Here is a 13,845-nt window from a genome sequence, read left to right on the forward strand (position 1 = left end):
TGGAATAGTTTCAGGGATGCGGTCCTATCAGTTGTGTTGGATTCCATGGCAAATAATTTTCCTAACAATGGGTGGGCCTTGTGTGAACGCAGGTCCACTTAAACGATTTGCTCCTCATGCCATAAATATAAGTTATCGGTTTGCGAATCATGTACAATTTCGGACATTTGCAAGAAGGGCTTGCCTAGGATTGCTTCATATCCATGCTGCTCAGTAAAGTCCATGACTACAAATCTAACGAGGTACGTGAAGCTGAATACCTTAATGTTAATACCCGTGAGGACTCCCAAGGGGTCAGCAATTTCACTGCATCAGCTAGCTTCACTACCAGGTGAGTTTGCTCGAGGGAAGGTTTTCCCCACCTCTCCCAGCATTCCTTGGTACAGACACTCACACCCACTCCCCCATCCAGGATGGCGTTAACCTTTTGGTTCTGGTAGGTTATGGAGATAGCTACATTAGTATCGTCACCTTCAAAGTATTGGCCTAACTTATTGATGGGGACCTTGGGTAGATTCTGGCTTCGGTTGGTCGACTTCGCGCTTGGTAGGTCCTAGAGGCAGGAATTGCCCACTTATTCAGTTTGAGAGGTCTCGCCAGATGGTAGGATTCCCTCTTAACAAGGACACGATTGGCATCTTAACCTCTATGGAGAGGAAGGATGCTAACTCGGCGCTATCGGATGGTTCTTGGCAGGTCTCCCTACCTACTAATAGTAGATCCTTGAGAACGTAGAAGGTTATGTAGTACTGGATCCTCTTCGAACATCCGCTGCATCAAGTCTGGAGCTCTGATTTATCGGGAGCTAGACCATTCCTCTTCTTCCACCCTCTATGGCACCCTAAGTGCCTTTGCCCCCCTATGAGTGGTCAGGTGGTCCGGGTGGATGGTATCCAACCCTCTATTAGCCTTGATCCTATGCTTGAATTTCTCCTGGGATTCTTGTACCAAGTTTTGAGTGTCTATTAAGTGTTGTTTTTCTAGGGCTTGGATTGGATATGTTTCCTTATACAAAGGTGGAGATGTCAGGCCTAGGGCCTACACTGGCTTGTTTACATGCAGGTCTAGAGGAATACTCATGTCATCCTAGGAGAGGGCTCATCCAGAGGCAAAGGAGCTGGCGAGGGTGGATGTCTCCTCACCTGAACCATCTTTGATGAGCGCTTGGTACGTTCCTTTGCCCACCCGTGTGGCCTTCTTGGACCTGGTTTGCGGGGGTTGGGGCACCTTGGGGTTTTGTGGCACAAGCGTTTTGTCCTTCCTTGCTTGCTTATTCATTTCCCTATGTATGGCCCTAGCCTGCATCCTCGTGATGGCCTTCAAGGACATTGCCGACACTTGACCTTGTTCAATACTCAGCAAGTTGATGCTAGTGCTCTTGGGCGGGGTGGCCGGAGTTGCTAGTCTCCTTAGGGGGGGGCAATCCTTGAATAAATGCTCTACTCTGCAACCAGCACACAAGGGCGTAGGGCCTGTTGTGGGTGGAACCACTAGGGTAAGATCCCTATAGAGGCAGTCCTTTAGAAAATGTGGCCCTTGGCATTTACACCATGACACAAGAGGGTTCGCTGAGCCCTTATTCGGGCATTCACTTGCCCTGTGCAGACCTTGGCAAGTATAGCATTGGATTGGGGGCCTTCGCATTACAGAGTTCATGTCTCTTACCCTTGCGGCCACGGGAGATGTCTGGAACACTGGGACATGTTGATCCTCATGTAGGAGCTAGTGACTTATGATGTCACTTCCCTCCTCGCAAGGGTAATAGTCAAGGTGACCGTGGTCCTATTTCGGCTCCTCCCAATCATTGGGTAATTCCTCCACCAACACTTGATTGACTGGAGTTATTCGAGGTGGGGGAGGTTGCGAACCCAGTATGGGTGGGCGGTAAGGGAGCCCGTTGTGCCCCATATTGCCCTGAAGTGACTAAAGGGTCACCTTGTGCATTCATCGGGTTGGGTGGGACCATCAAGGCTAATGGGGGTCTCGCTGGATAAATCGGTTGGGGAAGGACCCTCGGGAATCGGCATTGGGAGGTGTCGTGGTTTCCCCATCTATAGCAATGTGCATAGTACAGCGCTTGCCTTGCCCTAAGGCGAGGGCACTCATTGGAGGGGTGTGATTGCCGTTGCATACCCCACACCACACGTTCTCTCTCCTGTGAAACAAGTGGGGTTGTTGTGTTCACAGTATAACTTATTTTGCATCTTACAAACCTAGACCATCACCTAGCATGAAACTTTGTACGATGAAAATTCTTCTTTAATTTAACACTCTTCATCCACTCAAATGCTCAAAAATACAATCCTATTGCGATGAATAATATTATAAAGGTTATCGTCCCAATTTGTGATTTATTACCAAACTAGGCATCATTAAGCGTTTATGCAAAGACATTTTATTTTCTCAATCCCATCATTATCACTCATAAGATTGTGCTGGTTGATCTATGGTGTGAAAGCACACAAAAGTGAGCTCTATCCTAGCTTGGCCTAGCTAAAAAGTCTAATTTTTTCCTTGAAAAGGTATATTTAGATATCACAATCTTGACACTCACAAAGAATCTAGAATATTGAATGCTCACTCACATTATAGATGAAAGTTAACTAGAATTTGATTACCTTTAAATTACCATTAGAACCCACTAAGCATCTACTTGGCAAACTATATGGTGGATCCATGTCCATTTAAAACTAAAACTACAAAATAGGACTCAACTCATAAATATACAGAAGTACAAAAATCTTAGAGTTGCTCATTTTTTTTCAGCAAAGGTTACATGTCTACTGACTGCGATGGTATCCCTTACTGCTATAGCCAACAAGTATGCATTTCAATGCTTTGTCATCTAGTTTATGTATCATTTGTTGAGGCACATGTGCAAATGCTATTCATCCAAACACCCTCAAGTAATCCACCTCGGGTTTTCAATCATGTCGAGCCTCAAAGGGTGTGACAGTTTTTCAAGATTTTGTTGGGCATGTGTTCAAAACCTGTGCAACACACATAATGGCTTACATCCAAAATCTATGAGGTTTCCTTCTACCCCTCTAACATACACCTGGCCATCTCCATTTCTCTCAGCAAAACCATTTTGTTGAGGTTTGTATGGTACATTGGTGGGTAATGCCTTTTTTGTGCAAACATAATTTAACATGTAACCCCCCCTCTATTTGCTCGTAGTGTCCACACCTCTCAACCTGTGTGGTTTTTAGCCATGGCAACAAATTCTTGAAAACCCAAAAGTGCCTTTGACTTCTCATTCAAAGGATAGAACAAAGTAAATCTAGAAAACTTGTCTGTAAAGGTAACAAAATACAGATACTTCCCCATGGATGGTGTCTTGACGGGACCACACACATGCCCATGTATGAGCTGCAATTTTCTAATAGTATGAATAGATCCATCCTTTGGAAAGGCACTCTTATGTTTCCCAAAATTCATCCTTCATAACATACTTTGAGGGGGGCTTGTAGGTATATTCAAAACCATATTGTGTATCTGTAGAAGCTGCAAATAGCGTAATTCATTGGGTAAATCTGGCATGCCATAATTCTTTATCTTTCATTATTGATGTAAATATTGCCATACAAATGTTTTGCTTATTGCTATCATGTGTGTCGAATTGATACAAATCATGATGAAAATGCATCTTCTGCCTCTCTAGTAGTCTACTTTTGCTTTATGCTTGTAACATAAGGATGTCTGGAAGATACAAGTTAGTACACTATATTAATGACAAAACGTTTCACAAGATAAGGAGAATTGATGGCACATGATACAGTTTTGCAAAAAGAGTAGGCTACAAAATGACAGAAGTGTTTCTTGCAAGTTATGTCCGTAGACGCATCACTGTCAAAATACGAAATTGCACTGGTAGTATTACTGAAGATTGGGATCATAGGTGCATAAAGGAAAAGAACACTTTCAGCACGTAGTTTGCTACGGCAATATCTTTGTCAGCAATTGAAGCATTGGAAACTGAGACTAACGTTCCAACTTGCTTCTTTCTCTTTCTCCAATCTTTTTCTTTGTCAGCATTTGAAGCATTGGAAACTGAGATTAGCATTCCAACTTCTTTCTCCTTCTCTTTCTTCAATCTTTTTCTACATTCATTGGTATGATGAACTGGCCTCTTACACTGACAGCATCTTCCCTTCTTCTATCATCCTTTGCCTCATGAGATGTTTGACCTGAAGCAGCCTTAAACTATGAACCACCTTTAGGCTTGCCCTTACTCTTGTATGGATAGTAAATGCTTGATCATTGTATATCCTTATCTGTTCCTCTTGCAGCAACAGTCCCACGAGCTCCTCAAACTATAGAGGCTCGATATTGCCTCTCAAGCATAAAGTGAGAAAATTTTGGATGCCAAGATAGGACTCTAGCAGTGAACGACTGCAATGCCTTGGAGATTGTCTTTTTCTGAAATGTGTGGGAAGGTCAGAACAAGAATTTGGGGAACATACAAACTGGGAGTAGGATGATCCAAACTGCAAAATGATCCGAGATGTAGGATGGATTTCAGTATAGAACAGATCCAGGATGCAAGGCAATCCAGGCAAACTCCAAACGGGTAAATCGAGGTGAATGGGCAAAACCGAGCAAATCGGAAAACCGTGTAAACTAGGGTGAACCATGCAAAAATCGAGGTAATCCTGGTGGGAATTCGGGCATGTTTCTATGTAAAATCCAAGGCAAAATCCTATGTCAAATCCGGGAGAAATTCTGTGAACCCTGTGTAGAATCCGAAAAAACTATGCCAAATCAGGAATGTTATCCTCCTAGGGCCAGGTCGTTCAGAGGACAGTGCACGAAAACATAGCAACACTGAGACTAAGCAGAAAAGGTGTTCTTCAATGACCTAGAGCTCATCGTCAGTGAAATCAAACCAACACATATAGAATCCGCAAGAGTATATTTCCGTCCAAAATCGGACACAAACCCACCAAACCGTGGTCCTCTAGTTTTACCAAAAGCTCTCCTTGGCACTCCTAGATCACTAAGCCCACGTGCTCCTCTCTGAGCGTATGTAGACTATCCGTCCGTGATCCCCACACCTTACTTAGCTGGATGACAGCCTATGGTCAACCCCTTGCTGAGCTAAGTCTACAGCTCCTCAGCTCCAATTCACCTCCTGGATGTAGGCCCAATTGGTGCTGCTCTGCTGCTCCTTTTTGCCTCCTAAAGTGCAGCTTTTCTGGATGCCAAAATAAGGCCCAAGTAGCCTCCTTTTATAGGGGAAGGCCCCCTCCAAAATACCCGACCTGGTAGGGGGAATTGGCCGACCCAAACAGACCCCCCCAAACGTTTACTGACCTGTGGGTTTCCCCGTGGTGGGGGAACATAAATTGATGGCTGGCTGGCCCCGCCTGGCCACACGGCAGGCTGCCACTGGGCCAGGCCTGGCCAGCCCGAACCCGACCTGCTCCGAGGCCTATTGCCTCCAAACAGAGCGCAAACAGTGCCTCCAAACTGTCAATCTTGTGAACAGCTGTCAAGTAGCTTTCCCTTACGATCTTCACCGCCATGTGGTCATGAACTCTCTCTCCTTCCTCCAAAGTTACGGTCAACAGCTGATTCTTGACGATAAGGATCCTTGCAGAGTTGATAGTCTCATACAAGTCCTTCAGGATTCTCCAGGCCTCAATTGTCATTGAGGCAAGCTAAATGTGTGCAATGACCGAATCTCTCTCTCCTTCCTCCAAAGTTATGGTACACAGCTGATTCTTGAGGATAGCAGAGTTGATAGTTTCATACAAGTCCTTCAGGATTCTCCAGGCCTCAATTGCCATTGATGCAAGCTGAATGCCTGAAATGACCGAATCTGCCGTCGTGCCAATGATCATCCCAACGTCTTTATCCTCCCACTCTTCTATAATGGTTGTAACAAAAACCTTGAAGCTCCTTGGAAGCTGTTGAGCACAAGCACGGTCAACTATTGTGTGTCTAGCTTGTGGACAACTGTCGCTAGCTTTCCCAAATGATCTTCGCCGCCAGGAGGGGGTCATGCACTCTATCCTTCCTCCGAACTCACGGTAAACAGCTGATGCTTGAGGATGAGGATCTTTGCAGAGTTGATAGTCTCATACAAGTCCTTTAGGATTCTCCAGGCCTCACTTGCCATTATTGCAGCTGAATGTGTGGGGCTGTCGTGCCAAACATCATTGACAGTGCCTCAACGTCTTTATCCTTCCACTCCTCAAATGCAACTTGATTTCAAGGCCACCTTTTATAGGGGAAGGGTCCCTCCAAAATACCCGACCTGGTAGGGGGGATTGTCCGACCCAAACAGACCCCCTCACCTGACTTGCTGTTTTCCCCCTGGTGGGGCACATAAATTGAGGGCTGGCTGGCCTATCGGCCTCCAAACAGCACACAGACAAAACCCTGCTATTCCGCCCTATTCCAGGCTGCTTCTGGGATCCAGACCTGGTTGCAAAATCTTCCGTACAGCCTGCTGTACCTGCCCGTACCCCTGTTGACATCATGTGCCCCCCCCCTGGATGCACTCATTTTTTGGGGGCTCACAGATGGGGAGGTGACCTCTACTTTTCCAACATAATGGTCGTCATAAAACCCTTGGAACTACTTGAAAGCATGTTGCGCATAATGGTTATCACAAAACCCTTGAAAGCATTGCCAACTATTAGTGTGCCTATCTTGCGAACAGCTGTCAACTAGCTTTCCCTGATGGTCTGCACCGCCATGTGGTGGTCATGCACTCTCCAAAGTTATGGTCAACAGCTGATTCTTGAGGATAAGGATCCTTACAGAGTTGATAGTCTCATACAAGTCCCTTACGATTCTCCAGGCCTCTATTGCCACTAATGCAAGCTGAATGTGTGGAATGACCGAATCTGCCGTCGTGCCAATGATCATCCCAACATCTTTATCCTCCCACTCTTCTATAACGGTTGTCATAAAACCTTGAAGCTCCTTGGAAGCTGTTGAGCACGAGCATGGCCAGCTGTCGTGTGTCTAGCTTGTGAACAACTGTCGCTCGCTTTCCCTAATGATTTTCATCGCCATGAGGTGGTCATGCACACTCTATCTTCCTGCAGACTAATGGTCAACAGCTGATCCTTGATGATGAGGATCCTTTCAGGGTTGATAGTCTCATACAAGTCCTTTAGGATTCTCCATACCTCACTTGCCATCATTGCGACTATTCATGTGTGGAAGGACGGAATCTGCTGCTGTCGTGCCAATGATCATTGACAATGCCTCAATGTCTTTATCCTTCCACTCCTCAATCGCAACTTGATGTCTAGGCTTAACAACATTGCCCAAGGCATGCACAGGCCTCAGCCTCAAGCTCCATGAAAACACACCAAGTACACAATGAAGATCCCTCCAATCTCACTCACAGTAGTGCGGAATAAGATGCTAGAAGAACCGAAAAGCGCTCGGAGCAGCGTGCAGCCAATAATGGATTTAGATGACGTCGGAAGTGGGTTGTACCTTGGAGAGGCGACCCCCGCATCTCTGCTCTGCGAGTTGAAATTGGATTGGAAGGGGGCCGCGCGAACGCGAGCCCCCGCTGCCACAAATTATGACGTGCACTCTCCCCGTAGGGAGATGCTAGGGTGCAGCCCGTCCGAAGTGCAATGGAGAGGCCGACCCTAGGCCATCGGCCTTCCTGATCACCGATTGACCCCGCCCAGGTAAGTATGTCTTCCGGGGGTGCTGCCATGCGCTTAACTATGCCTCCCTCCCACCTTCCTACGCCAACCTCTATATGGGATCTCCTTCCACGTGGCACGATTTGAGGCCCCATGACTTCTATGCACTCCCAAATGGGCCGACACATCTCGGCTTCTATGGTTGATTTTTACTCCATGCACAATCTTGAACAATTTCCCCGGCTCATGGTCTAAAAATTTTATTATTTGCTCAAAAGTGTGCAATTTTAAGTTTTGGCTCTATACCAATTCTCTAGGAAAAACTCTCTATTTTCTCGTTGAGCTTTTCGTTAAGCGCACTTGTCTTCTTTGAACCTTTTTATGCATCTTTTTCTACTCTTCTCTTAAGGCATGCCTAAACTAGCCAATTTCATTCATACATCTTCCACCTTTTTTTTTTAAGAACCTACAATTAGTTCTTAGCATCATCCTGTTAACCCATGCATCTTCCACATATTGTTTTGAAAAAGCTACAATTACTTCTTCACATGAACACAATGAACGGTTCAAGTTTTGCTCTTGTATGTGAGTCCAATATTTTCATTACATTGCACAATCTATTTTCATATGCGGTATAGCTACTTGGCTAAATGATCCGGGTCATGCCCTCTCCATTGACATTACAACACCCGCTTACACGATCTAGGGTCACAAGGTCTTCTAGATAAGGTATGTGACTTCCCTGCTTGGCAATAATGTCTTATTTCTTCTTGAGAGGAGAGTATTGGGAGACTCTATCTAGCGTCACTTCTTGCAACATTTGGGAGATGTATATAGGATAATTGCTTGCAGCACTAGGGTTACCCACTGCAACCTAGTGATGGGAGGCCATAGGTCCCCTTAGTAGTCACCCCCATTGCCGTTTGGTAGGACATTCGCTACACTATGCTTGCCATATTACAGTGTGGGATGTCAGATGACCACTAAGAGGCAGGCATGTTTCTGCAAGGCTTGGTCTACAAGCATCCTCTATGTATTCAAAAGGCGATGCATTCGTGGGATGTATAGTCCCCTGCCTTGGTTTTTGGCCCCTATTTTAGAGATTCCCTAGGTAGTGAGTTCAGAGAAACAGACTAGTCAACACCCAATGTTTTTTCTTGTTTTCCTTGATTGTGCCACACAGCTTGTTGATTTCTATGTTTGGTTTACTAGAAAGTTCTTTTCTTTTGTATCTTGGTGGTCGAGGACTTAGTGAAGCTATAACAATCTTCAACAACTCTCTCGATTAGCCTCAGGATGAAACTGAAGCCTTTTGTAGAGGCAGTCCACGAATTACCATGCCTCCCCTTTTACTACTAAGAATGCAATAGATTCAGCCAAAAGAACAAGAATGGTTCAACTACTCGACATCCTCCTATAACTCTTGCTGCTGCTGTGGAGGATCAACATGCTTTTGACACTGATGTTAAAGATGAACCTTCTTGATCCTGCATTCTCTCTTCACTTGGCGCCTACCTAGAAAATGGTCTTTGTCACATGATGTCACTTCCCATTCTACTACTACAACAACGAGCTTTAAAATTTACTAGAAAGTTCTTTTCTTTGGAGAGGAAATGATTTGATACTAGGACATGTAGCTTCTAAGATAAACACCTTGGCTGAATTAATGAGGTGGAGAATATGATTTATTTATGACCATCACCTTGAAGAGAGTAAGCTTGGACTTATTATAAATTTGGTCCAATTTCTGGAAAGCGTCTAAGAACAACCAAAATCCAATCATGTTTGGCTTCTTAATACACATGCACAGTCAAAGTTATACAAAATATATGGCATCTAGTATTACATGCTTGAGTGTTGTATTGTTATTGTTGATTGAAGTAAACTTACAAGATTAATTTGCACTGGTAATGCAACAAGCAATTGCTATATTCATAAAGGGATCTCCCAACCTTACTGGAGTTAAATGATGCATTCACTATTTTGCAACAAAGAGTGGAAACACTAGCTAGTATAGTACCCATACTTATATACAATTACGTATCAGGACATCAACTCATAGGAGATACGATACTTCTGTATTAAAATTCATTTTGACCTTTGGTATGCTTGAGAAATTGAAGCATGGTGTAAGGGAACGGAGGATTGGAGTACTCCAAGATCATCAAGTCTAGGGCATCAATCCCAAGTATGCATAATTGTACTACCAAATCAATTCATTACAATATTTAACATAAATTTGTACAAATTTTCACTTGTTTTCATTCTACATGGCCCTTGTTCTTCACTTACGAAGGTTAATACCTTGGCTTACATACGATAATTGCACGTTTTCAATTCAAAGGATCAAAATTTTAAAAGGAGGGTCTAATTGAGTCTAATATTAAATCACTAGTTGCAAATTGCATATCTATCTTTGGAAAAGGATAATTGAAGATGCCAACCTCCTCAATACTAACATGCTTACTAGACGAACCAATAGATGCATCTATAGAAACACTCAGTTTTGCATACGTGAGACAAGACTTTAGGATGTATCAAATATATTTTTTGATTAACTATTAAGTGGAAAGGAAACAAGATCCAGTTATGACACACTGAGTCACCATACATAGTGAATATGGAACAAAGATCCTTGTAAAAATCTCAATATATTTGCTTGCCTTCATTGTATATGGTCCTTGTTCTTAACTTATTACAGTACTTCATACCTTGTCTTCATTGTATATGGTCCTTGTTCTTAACTTATTACAACAATTAATATCGTGTCTTTACATGTGATAGTTGCACTTTTTTAATTAAAATAATTACTTTTCTAGAAAGGAGACTCGAATTAGACTTCGATGGTCCTCAAGTTTTTGAATTTTTGTAGCTCAAATAATACCCTCTCATTACTCGTAAGAGTCAGCATCACTTCACAATGGACAGGAGGAGTGAGTCAGCATCACTTCACAATGTTTCAAGAAGTATGAAATAGCTATTTTGATTAAGTATTAAGTGGAAAGGAATGAGATCTAGTTATGACACACTAAGTCAAGTTATGATAAATTATGTTATAGACCTAGAAAATCTCTCTCTCTCTCTCTCTCTCTCTCTCTCTCTCTCTCTCTCTATATATATATATATATATATATATATATATGTATGTATGTATGTATGTATGTATGTATGTTTGTCTACATATATATATGTATATAGATATATATAAATATACATATATATATATGTATATGTATGTACATATGTATATGTATATACATATATATATACATATATATGTACATAGCATATGTGTCCTAGCGCAGTCTTCTGGCCCTTGTGTAGCCCTCCTCCACTCCAACATAGCATCCATACTGCAGCCCAGATCCACCGCCGTCGTACAGTTTAGGCCCAAAATGGAGGGGACTAGCAACACCACAATTCAGGTTTGGGATAGCAACAGCAGTGAGATTTGGGGTTCTATTTTCAGCAGCATGGCTCTATCTCCCGCAATCGCAATTAGGGGAGTTTTCTTAGCTTAGTTTTGTATGCTGATTTGGAACTCATGTACAGCTGTAGTAAGGCCATTTATGCCATCAGTATAAATAAAGCAATGTACTATAGTTAGGAAGGTCTCTCGTATCTCTCATGTTAGAGTTCTCCTTTTGCATTCATCTATTTTCCACACATCAAGTTTTGGCATGTTACACTCTAGCTCTTTTGCTATGATGTAATCTCCAAGAAAACCCATAGGTCTAAGGAGATGTAGATGGGTGTTTTCTCTCAATTTTCTATTTGGAATAATAGTTCTATTCTACATGACTCTTATTCTAACTTTGTGTTTCCTTTACTGAGTTCTTTCATTTCTTGCATAAACTTTGAGTTTTTTCCAATAGTATGCCCATGATTTTCATACAAATTCCAAGTGGATAGATCTACAATTCAAATTTATTCTTATTGTGGTTTAGGGAAGGTTTTATCCTTCAATAGCAGTTGTCCTCAATTGAAAGGTTTGACCTAACAATCAATAAACCCGCATTGGAATTCACATAAGAAGCTTGTCACTGCTTATTCACATCAAAATCCTTCTTGGTTCCTCATCTAGTACTCTCATGTGAGGTTCATACCTCATCACAGGTCTAATGACCCTATGACATCATAGTGTGTGATTTATATAACTAGTAACTAGCACTTTGTCTTGACACCTTAGATGGCATCATCCTTTAGCACTTTTCTAGGCCTTAGCAACAGCAGGTGTCTTCGCACCCTCTTTGGGAGACCAAAGAATCCATGCCTTACTAGCTTCAAGGCTTAGTAGCCATCTTAATATGCTTTGTTTACAATTGACATTAAAATGCTTGGCGATATCAAGCATCAACACATTGTTACATTGCTTCTACATGACACACATTACCTTATGTCTGAATAAATGCGGAGTTATCCATTATTATGTGTACCTTGTTTTACAACAACACGATATGCCCACAAACACCATGGTATAGTGAGGTCCAAACTTTTCTCATGGGTTCTTATCATCTTTCCCATAATGCCAGTTAACGCACCATTGAAATACTCATCCATAGCATTGCACTATGGATAGTGAGGAGTTGCATACCTGTGTTTGATTTTTAGTTTGTCACAAAGGAGATCCATCAATTCACTTCTGAACCCGGGTCCTGAACCCGGGTCCATGGTCAAATATAAGCTCCAAGGGTACACCGAATCGGCAACAGATATCTTCACAAATAGACTTACTGACTGTCTTTGCATTGAGCGCCTTTAGCGGCTTTGCCTCACCCCATCGAGACTGATAATCAACAGCAGTCAACAAGTAGCAGTTTCCTCGTGCAGTCATTGGCATTGGTCCGATTGCATCAATACCCCATTTCTCAAAGATATTAAAGGCAACCACTACATTTTGAAGCTTTGGATGAAGGATTCTCTTACCCATTTGCTGGCGTTGGAAGCAAGACTTACACCAATGTGTGATGTCCCTCTGTAAAGAAGGCCATACATACCCCTCTATGAGAATCTTCCTCAACATGATCTTGAAGGCAAAATGGCCTCCACATATACCTTCATGATTGGCTTCTAATATATGCAAGATCTCTAAATGCCGTGGTATCCTCCTAAGAATCAAATCAGCTCCCTTCATGTACAAAACGTCACCAATCATGACATAAGGTTGACAGGCTTTCACAAATCTGTATCTTTTTTGTTTGGGTATTTCATCAGGAACTTTTCGAACAGCAGAAAACTTTCTTCTTTTGCCAGGAACTCCCTACCTCTGTAAAGAGGCTCTTGTATTCTTGCAGCCTTCACATGTGCTTCAGTCACTCCTTGGGCAACATCATGAGCAATAGTATTCTGACTTCTATCCACATGCTGTAGAGTCCAGGCTTCAAGCTGTCCCAATCTTTTCTTGATAATACTCACCCAGTTCCTGAGATGGACATGTTTTGTTTTCCAAATACCTAAAATTTATTTTACAGCCAGCAAAGCATCACCTTTGATTATCAATCTCCTAATTCCCAGGTTAGCACATACCTGGAGGCCTTCGATGTGTATTCAGCTTCATTATTGCTGCCTGATGCCTTGACCTGGATGCATGCCCTTTGAACCTCCTTCCCCTCTGAATCGTGCACTACAATTCCTCCACTTGCTTTGTTTAAACTCTTTTTGAAAGAGCCATCAAAATGCAAGACAAATGCATTTTCCAAAACTTGGTCCTCCATCTTTGTTGTGCGTTCTTCCACTTCTTTCACCAATATGGGACCCTCTTTGTACGTGAGTAGATCAGCCAATGATGCTCTTGTAGATTCTTCTACCAGGAAGGTAAATGAATACTCTTGCAATTCAGTTATCCACCTAATCATACATCTCGAGAGATAAGTATTGCTCAACAATTGTGGAAGCAAGGTACAATTGGTCAAGACTACAAAAGTTTGAGACAACAAATATGGTTGGAACCTTCGACAAGCATATACCAAGCTGGCCAACACCAACTGAGCTGTTGTATATCCCTTTTAGCTTCACTTTTTGTCACCACAATGTAAATGCCCTAAGTCAAAGTACAGTTGACCATTTATCTGATCATAATTAAAGAGTTTTTATCTGTGTTAATTATGGTCAAAGAGTCCTTTTAATGGTCAAAGAATTGACTACGGTCAAAGATACTTGACTCTGGTCAAGTAAACCTGACTTCGGTTGGGGAGGCTTGGTTTGTTACCAAGAGGGTTAACTA

At 42.6% G+C, this 13,845-nt stretch overlaps 1 non-coding gene across 1 annotated transcript; it reads right to left on the reverse strand.

The window, feature by feature from the left end:
- Positions 1-7,512: 7,512 nt before the first annotated feature.
- LOC147900852 (U1 spliceosomal RNA) lies at positions 7,513-7,672 on the reverse strand. The gene has a single exon (XR_015541257.1). It is a non-coding gene; the product is annotated as a U1 spliceosomal RNA (small nuclear RNA).
- Between the last annotated feature and the right edge of the window lie 6,173 nt (positions 7,673-13,845).

The sequence above is a fragment of the Dipteris shenzhenensis genome, chromosome 6, assembly GCF_047967505.1.
Source record: "Dipteris shenzhenensis isolate YYH24624 ecotype China chromosome 6, Dip_SZ_1.0, whole genome shotgun sequence".
In the NCBI taxonomy this organism is placed as follows: Eukaryota; Viridiplantae; Streptophyta; class Polypodiopsida; order Gleicheniales; family Dipteridaceae; genus Dipteris; species Dipteris shenzhenensis.